The sequence below is a fragment of the Canis aureus genome, chromosome 33, assembly GCF_053574225.1.
Source record: "Canis aureus isolate CA01 chromosome 33, VMU_Caureus_v.1.0, whole genome shotgun sequence".
Taxonomy (NCBI): domain Eukaryota; kingdom Metazoa; phylum Chordata; class Mammalia; order Carnivora; family Canidae; genus Canis; species Canis aureus.
Genome location: NC_135643.1, coordinates 8,409,794 through 8,419,494, shown reverse-complemented (window position 1 = coordinate 8,419,494; position 9,701 = coordinate 8,409,794).

Here is a 9,701-nt window from a genome sequence, read left to right as displayed (position 1 = left end):
GGTTTTTCAAAGTGTTGGTGTCTTCAGTGGTTCTATATAGTCAGAAGATCATAGGTGATGATTTTGATCAAGAAAAATGGGAATAGCAATATTTACTCCTTTGTATTGATGTAGAAATTAATTTGGATGAATCTAAAAAGTCTGATGCCAAGTAGGAACTCAATAAATATTAATACCTATCCCCTTGAAACTGCAAATAAGGAATATTGAGAAACTTCACATTATTTATTTATTTGCACATCTATCATCAATCTCCACCCTTTGCCTCAAACCACGCCATCGACATCTTTTCCCCCAGTGCCTAGAATATTGCCTAGCATACAAAAAGATGCTTGTAAAATAATTGTTGAATTGATAGTGGAAAATGATGTAGGATATATAAAAATATATATGTAGGATATATAAAATGAGGTTAAGTTATGGAAGACTAGAGAGCAACAAAAAGATGCTTTTTCATTTCCTATTTAGTAAATATTCATCTTCTTTCTCCAAAACTCAGTTTGCAGAGTTACTCACGTTCCTCCACTAGAAGCTTTGAAGCTGTGTTGAAATCTATCCTTTTCTAGCACCAAATCTTGTCATTTATACCTTTAAATTTGTGGATTCACATTTTCTTCTTTAAAATTCACACTTGTTGAGAGTTTTACTCTATGGTTTATTTCAACAGTATTAAATTTTCAATCCAGGCCTTTGGTCTCTTTTTCTCTTCAACCTCTCCATGTGAGTTGAAAGACTAATCTCTCTAGAACACTCATTTGGTTATTTTTTGACCAGGTTCAAACTTATGAATTTGTCCTTATGACCATGTCTTTCTTCTGCTTAGCAAAACATGTCCAGATTTTTAATCTGGTGATCAGAATCTTCCATTGCATGGAGCCCATTATTTTCATCCTATCTTATTTCTTTCCACATACACCATGAATGCTCTACTCCAGGAAGACTACTATGCCTATGTTTTCCCCCACATCTTTTGACTCCAGCTACTTCTTCCTGCCATTTTACTGTGGTCATTCTTTCCTCTTTTCTGAAATCTTCTCCCTTCTCCCCCACCACACTTTCTTACATCCTATTCATACGATCAAGTCCATCTCCACCACAAAGACTTCTCCAGGTTTCTTAGCTGGTGTGTTATTTTACCTTATTTAAAAACCTCTGGAGTTAAATGCTTTACAATGTTAGTTTTCCCTTTCCTGCTTAATTGTAAGGCTCTTGAGTCCAAGTACCAGAGCATTTATATCTTTTGTGTTCTTCTCAACATAAATAGGAGTTGAAAAATTCTTTTCTTGTTGATGAACTGAATTAGAGAACCATTTAAAATGACTGGGCAAGAAACTCTGTCCAATAAGAAAAGTAGTTCTTAAGGAATATATCATGGTCCAGTGCAGACAATGGAATGGAATGGAGTGAAAGGGGAACTTGTATAGGAATAAACCACTTTAGGTAAATTTGTGAATTGTTGCTGAAAGCTACCTGAATTTTATGTCCAAAATGTGCAGATACTCAAGGATATGGTGCAGAAATACTATTAAAATCTCTTCAGTGTCTCAAGATATAAATCATATAATGGTGTGGATCCCTTGGGCAGCCCGGGTGGCTCAGCGGTTTAGTGCCGCCTTCAGCTCAGGGCCTGATCCTGTCGGGCTCCCTGCGTGGAGCCTGCTTCTCCCTCTGCCTGTGTCTCTGCTTCTCTCTCTCTCTCTGTCTCTCATGAATAAATAAATAAAATCTTTAAAAGAATAAAAAAATGGTGTGGATCCCAGTTTTGAGCTTTTCAAAATTGTTACATGAGACGCTGTGTTCTGTAAGAAAGCAACATTTTTAAAGAAGTGTTTTAGGGTCAATATATTTGGGAAATGTGATTAACTTAAAGGTTTTTTTAACTGTAGGGGCTCTCAGTCTTTTGAATGCTAATCTACCCTATTAGTCTCCAGATTTATGACTATGAACTTCTCCCCCCTTTTTATGAGGAATACAAACTATATCACAATAAATGCTGATGTTCCACAGAACATACTTTAGGAAACAAAGCTGTAAAAGTCAAAGACTTTTCAATTGTTTGAATAATGCTAGTCATTTTTTGTAATTTAATCTAGGTAAATTTAACCTGTCTAATTAGGATATGGTCCCTTCAAATTTCCCAAATGTGTATGACATTGAGATGGTTAATGAAAGTCACTTTACTCAAAGGTAAATTCACAGTAAGCTCTTGAAATGGGCAAGGCATACTCTTTCTACAATTGTGCTATCATCCTGGCAGCTCCAATTTACAAGCTTAAAATATTGCCAATTTTGCTGTTCAAATCCCTATCCTACAGCAATTGGATTTGCAAACCGGGAACTGGTAAATGGATCTTGGATAAAGTTCACAATGGAGACATAAATGCTTTTCTGGCATCATTACTTGGCATGGATGTATGTCAAAGCTTATTTGCTCATTTTTTCCTAAATTGGAGGCATTTTAACCTATTTAAAGTTCTGGATTTTTAGAGTAAATTTTCTATGAGTTCATTATAAAATTGTACTGTAATAACCTTCTGGAAAACTCAAGTTTTTCTAATTCAGTATTCTAGGTCTATTCTTGTTTAAAGTTCCGTGTTTCATTATTCCTTTAGCATACAACCATGACCCAACAGTGACGACCACCATCATTACTTCTATTTATGGTGTTAATGATAAGTACTCTTACTGTGAGCCAGGCACTGAATTAAAAGTACTACATGTATTATTTCACTTAATCCCTAAAATAATTGTTTGAGATAAAGTTTTAAACATGTGAGGAAATTGAGTTTGTGAGAGATTGTAACATTTGAACTCAGTTCTGTCAGATTTCAAAACATATACACTTAACCACTGTACTCCGTGAGTTTAGGCACAGTCCCTAATGGGTGTACACACACACACATGTGTATAAAAAAAATCACATACATTCTTTGGTCCTTTGGGTATTTCTTGGATAAGATGGTCACATCTTGTGTTTAGCTAGGTTCTCTTACCAATTCCAGAAGGCATGGATATCAAATATAGGCAGTCATCACTTTACAAGGCTCTGATATGAGTATATTTCAGTTACTTGGTTTACATAAACAATAACAGTACCCAACAACGTGGTTCAAATTTTAGTTACCATGGTATATTAACTGTGAATAATTGCATAAAATATAAACTTCAGTGCTAGCTCTTTAGTCTATAAATCACTATGTAAATGATGCATGTGTTATGATCAATGACCAATCATCACTGTTTTCAAACTCTGTCACTGATTGGTTATTGAACATCTGTTATTCAGCTCATGCACAGACTACAAAGTAGTTGTTGTGTTGCCTACCTGTTCTTTTTTTTTTTAATTTTCACTATTTATTGAATACTCACTATGTATCAGGCATCATGCTGAGTGCCAGAGACAAGTTGAAGGGTAGATGCATGATGGATCTGGGAGACCGACAAAGCTAAGTGGCATTTTATAGAAATGGACAATAGAACAAAGGGAGTTGACCAACAAAGATGAAATTGCAGCAAAGAAATGAAAAGTGATAATCCTGGAAGTGAAAGTCAAATCAAACTTAAATGGGGTTATAGAAGAAATAACTGATAGAGAATGTTGACACAGTCCTTAAGGAAGAGCCCTCGAACATGCAGTCAGAGGACTTAGTGAAGGGAAACTCACCAAAATAAATGAGGAAAGTGGTTGTAATAAAAAGAATGAACAAGTACTGGATGAACTGAAATTGGCAAAAAATGTCAAATTAAAGGAACTCTCAGAGATAATTCATGTCATTGATATCAAAAGGACAAAAGATTGGAAGCTGATCTATACTTAGAGGGGAATATGACAATTTATCGGTTATTTAGAACGTATCATTTCTTTATTTGTTTGCATATTTATTATTTATTTATAATTTATCAGTTATTTTTATTTGCATAGGAATGATGCTCACTTATATATGAGAAGGAGGCAAGTACTGCTAACCTATTCTTAGTAAGTTTTTTTTTTTTTTTTACAAAGGAGTAAAGCATTAGTGTTCCTGATGATTTAAATTACAGTGTACAGTTGACTCTTAAACAGTGTGAGGGTTAGGGGTATAGACTCCCACAAACTCAAAAATCTGCCTATAACTTTTGACTCCCCTCCAAACTTAACTACTAACAGCCTACTATTGACTGGAAGCCTTATTCATAATATATGAATAGCTGATTAACACATATTTTGTGTTATATGTATTACATACTATATTCTCACAATAAAGTCAGTAAGAGAAAAGAAAATGTTATTAAGAAAATCACAAACAAGGAGAATACATATACAGTTATGTATTATTTTTAAAAAAATCCTCGTATAAGTAGACTCGTGTAGTTCAAATCTGTTGTTCAAGGGTCAACGGTACTAAATAAATACTAGTTTTAGTATTTCAATTTTATTAGAATTTATAATTTATAGTAAGAGAGTTTTGAACATTTAGGCAACATTTTTATATACTGTAGGACCATCATGATTTTTTGTTGTATTGAGATTGCTTTGCATGCTTTCAGCTAGTAAGGTCTCTTTTATGGTCTCATATTACTGTGCAAAGTGAAAGCTAGCTGCATGTAAAAAAAAAGTGGATTTCTGGTCCATTTGAATTCTCTGTTACTCATAAAGTAGGATTTTCAGACACTATTTTGTTGAATGGAAGTCTATAGTCACTATCTATGCTGGAATAAAGAACTTTACCTGCTTAAGAAGACTCTGAGAACATATCCTTTACAACATTGCAAAAGAAAGTGTTTTGCAATTGTTGAGTGGCTGATGAAAATCAGATTCATGGCACTGTGATGGATTATATAACATATTAATGATATTTTCTTATTAATATTCTGATACCAAATACTAATCAAGATGTGGCGATTAAAGAAGCAACTTGCCAAGTGACTAGGGAGGAAACTCAAGGCTAGTGGAAAATATTTGACCCTATCTCAACGAAAATGTGAGAATGGAAATGCTACTGTTAGGTTCCAGAATATCTTTTTTTTTTTTTTTTTTTTTTATGATAGTCACACACAGAGAGAGAGAGAGAGAGAGAGAGGCAGAGACACAGGCAGAGGGAGAAGCAGGCTCCATGCAGGGAGCCCGACGTGGGATTCGATCCCGGGTCTCCAGGATCGCGCCCTGGGCCAAAGGCAGGCGCCAAATCACTGCTCCACCCAGGGATCCCCCGGAATATCTTTTTAAGGTGAAATTACATTTTCAGTCCCTGGTTGTATTCAGTAAAACCAGGCAGAACTGGGATGAGAGTAGGGCTAGACAGGCAGATACCTTGGGCTGATTACCTGACCATTCACTCTTTCATTCATTCAAAATAGTTTCTATCACATACAAGGCCCTGAAGTCTTAGTTGAGTAACTCAGCCATTCCTGTTTTTGTCTTGGGAGGATGTCTTAATTTTTTTTTTATTTGAGTACAGTTGATACATATTGTTATATAAGTTTCAGGTATACATTATAGTGATTCAACTTTTCTGTATGTTATGCTGTGCTCACCACAAGTGTAGCTACCATCTGTCACCATACAATGCTATTACAGTTTCATTGACGATTTTCCTTATGCTGTGCCTTTTATTCTCATGACTTATTCATTCCATAACTGAAAGCCTGTTATCTCCCACTCGCCTTCACCACTCTTGTCTAACAGCCTCTTCCCCTTTGGCAGTTATCAGTTTGTTCTCTGTATTTATAGATTTATTTCTCCTTTTTGTTTGTTTATTCATTTTTTATATTCCGTATATGAATGAAATCATATGGTATTTTTCTTAGTCTAATTTCACTTAACATAATACTCTCTAGTCAATCCATGCTGTTGCAAATGGCACGATCTCATCCTTTCTTTTGCTGAGTATTATTCCCTCATGTATATATATATCACATTTTCCCTGTCCATTCATCTAGCAACATCTATTATATTGCTTCCATATCTTGGCTATTGTAAATAATGCTGCAATAAATCTAGGGGTGCATATTCATATTTCAAATTAGTGTTTATATTTTATTTGGATGGTTATTCAGTAGTGGACTTATTGAATCATATGTATTTCTGTTTTTAATTTGTTGAGGAACCTCCATATTGTTTTCCACAGTGGTTATACCATTTTACATCTTGGGAGGGTATCTTGACTATATGGATCACATATTTGAGGTGATAGCCGGCAAACTCCAGCTACAATGATGTAAACACTCTACATAATGCAGAGGGTTGTTTAAGAGATGCCATTTTGGAAGGTAAAACAAATAGTTTGACAATTTTTACACTTGATCAAGACCTGGGGGAGATGTTCATCTTCATTGTGGAAATAGCTCTTTAGAACATATTTAACTTGACAGTTGTACTACACTCCGTTTATGCATTGCTCCAGATCAGCTCTGTCACATCTGCCTGTCTCTAACCCCCCGATCCTTGAGTGTTTCCCTGCTTTCCAGCTGAATCAACTCCCAGTGACAGCTGACATGCTTCTGTGAGTGTAAAGCTCTGGTGCCACATACTCATCTTCTAATGCCTGGTTTTGTTTTAGCTTCCCATGTGGATGAGCACTGGGCTCCACCATACATAGTTTTCACTGATTCCATAGAAACATGCAGCAGGTAAGTCACCATATTTTAATCTAACAAGACTCAGAGGTCTCTGGATTCCCCAGTGACTCCTTTGAGGGACCATACAACACAAGTGAGAAGCTTTGGATTGTTAATGCCACAGTGACAGAACCTTCATTAATGAAAGATAGGAGTTAGAAAGGAATCAGTGTGGACATTTGCTTGTCCTTCTTTCTTCTGACAGACTTCTAAGACATAGTGATTCTCTGTGTCCTCCTCATAGCTGGTCTAAACCACAGTGATTCTTGGTAACATATTACCTTATATATGCCTTCCCCCTTTCCCTAACTTCATTTTTTTTAACCTCACCCTTGCTTCCCTGGGATTGTACACTGTATAAATCATTAACACTAAGATTTACTTTATGCTGTATTTACTAAGAAATCAGGCAAAGACACTAGTGTCTGCTAAAAATTAATTATCTATTCTTAAGATATTCTGGTAGTTTTCTCATGGCTGAATAATATTCCATTATATCTATTTATCTATCAATCATCTGTCTATCTTGCATCTTCTTTATCCATTTGTCCATCGATGGGCATTTATGATAATTATGTGAAGTGATAGAAGAGCTAGCTAATGCTACAATGACAATCATATTGTAATATATAAATGTATTGAATCAGTGTGTTTTATACTTTAAACTTACATAATGTTACATGTCAAATACAGTTCAATAAAAATATTTTGATAACTGATAAAGACTGATTTCTGTCATTATTAGATATATTTTTAGTAGTTTCTTGATCTATTATAAAAAGAAAACCAACCAAACCCTAACAAACAAACATATTCACAAAATATGTATTTAATAAGCCTTACTTTGTGTATCAAATTATTATACTAGTCCATTTGAGCATTTAAGATGGCACCATGTCTATATGTATACAATGGAATATTACTCAGCCATTAGAAATGACAAATACCCACCATTTGCTTCGACGTGGATGGAACTGGAGGGTATTATGCTGAGTGAAGTAAGTCAAACATTATATGATCTCATTCATTTGGGGAATATAAAAAATAGAAAAGGAATAAAGGGGAAAGGAGAGAAAATGAGTGGGAAATATCAGAAAGGGAGACAGAACATGAAAGACTCCTAACTCTGGGAAACGAACAAGGGGTGGTGGAAAGGGAGGTGGGTGGGGGGTGGGGGTGACTGTGTGACGGGCACCGAGGGGGGCACTTGATGGGATGAGCACTGGGTGTTATACTATATGTTGGCAAATTGAACTCCAATAAAAAAAATTTAAAAACAATCCTAAAAAAATAAAAAGATGACACCATGTCAAAAGCAATGTTGAACTATTAAGCATATGTAAACTATCACCAAAATAACTTAATATGTTATTTCTAAGCCCTCAAAAATTTTCAGGCAATGAATTAATGATTTGTAAAAGTTTTTAAATTTTATTATTAAAGCTACCAATAGTGGTAATAAAAATTTTAATATAGGATTAGAAGGGGGAGATAGATCACTTCAAAAGTTAAATTTTAGAAAATTGTCACTGTTACGCTAATCTTTACCTATTTTCCTTGGGCATAAGGCTTACCATCAGCTGCCTGAGGAACTTACAGTGTGGAGGAACATAAAATACCATAGATAAAGTTATCCAAAGTAATTTTCATTGGAAAGAGAAGTCTCATTTTAAAAGACAAGGCAAGGCAATCAACCTATCATTCTGTAGCACCCGGCCAGCAAGGTGCACAGCCTTAAAAAGATGCCAGCACATAGCTGCCAGGCCACATAGGATGGGTTCTGTTCCTTCTTACTGCCTTTAAGTCCTGAAAACCATTAATCCTATTAATTGCTTATCAAAAGACTGGTAGCAATTCTACAAATGAGTAAACATAGAGATAAAAGTGTAATCATACTAGTCCAGCAAATTGGATTCAGGTCTTCATTGAACAATCCTGTTTCAATTCAGCAATTTTATTATCACTGTTACTGGAACAAATCACTTTATTAAACAGAAAGAGCTTTTGTGGAGAAATTTCTTCTTGTGGCCAACATTATGAAGCTCTCTAACATAAAAACAGCACTTATATTTGTCAAGGGATTTCTTTAGGCAATTCAACTAATGGCTTGTGACAGGTAGGACTTGAAATGTTCATTCAAGCCTTCCATTTTGCTATACAGCTGTATTTTTTTTCATTCTAAGGAGAAAAAAGCTCTTTTGATGCTTTTAGTGGAATTAATATTTTCAGTAAGGAGTTTGCTGACAAGAGGATCCCTCTCTCTCTTCTACCCTTTCCCTCCCCACTCTCTTTTCCTCTCTTCCTCCCTCCCTCTCTTCCTTCTACCCTCCCTCTTTTTCTGGGGACAGTGGGGTTTGAGGAAGGAAAACATTGTAGAATCGGACAAAATGTATTTGCGTTTATTTGAGGAAGATCGTTCTCCAGAAAATTTCACACAGGGACCCTTAAATTATTGTAACAACTCATCCTATTGCTAGGCTAAAAAATGAACAAAATGGAAATGATCAACTGTGAGCTTACTTTCTTTTTTTTTTTAAATTTTTTATTGGTGTTCAATTTACTAACATACAGAATAACCCCCAGTGCCCACCCCCCGCCCTCCTCCCCTTCTACCACCCCTAGTTCGTTTCCCAGAGTTAGCAGTCTTTACGTTCTGTCTCCCTTTCTGATATTTCCCATACATTTCTTCTCCCTTCCCTTATATTCCCTTTCACTATTATTTATATTCCCCAAATGAATGAGAACATATAATGTTTGTCCTTCTCCGACTGACTTACTTCACTCAGCATAATACCCTCCAGTTCCATCCACATTGAAGCAAATGGTGGGTATTTGTCATTTCTAATAGCTGAGTAATATTCCATTGTATACATAAACCACATCTTCTTAGACATGGCCAACATGCATATGAGAAAATGCTCTGCATCACTTGCCATCAGGGAAATACAAATCAAAACCACAATGAGATACCACCTCACACCGGTGAGAATGGGGCAAATTAACAAGGCAGGAAGCCACAAATGTTGGAGAGGATGCGGAGAAAAGGGAACCCTCTTACACTGTTGGTGGGAATGTGAACTGGTGCAGCCACTCTGGAAAACTGT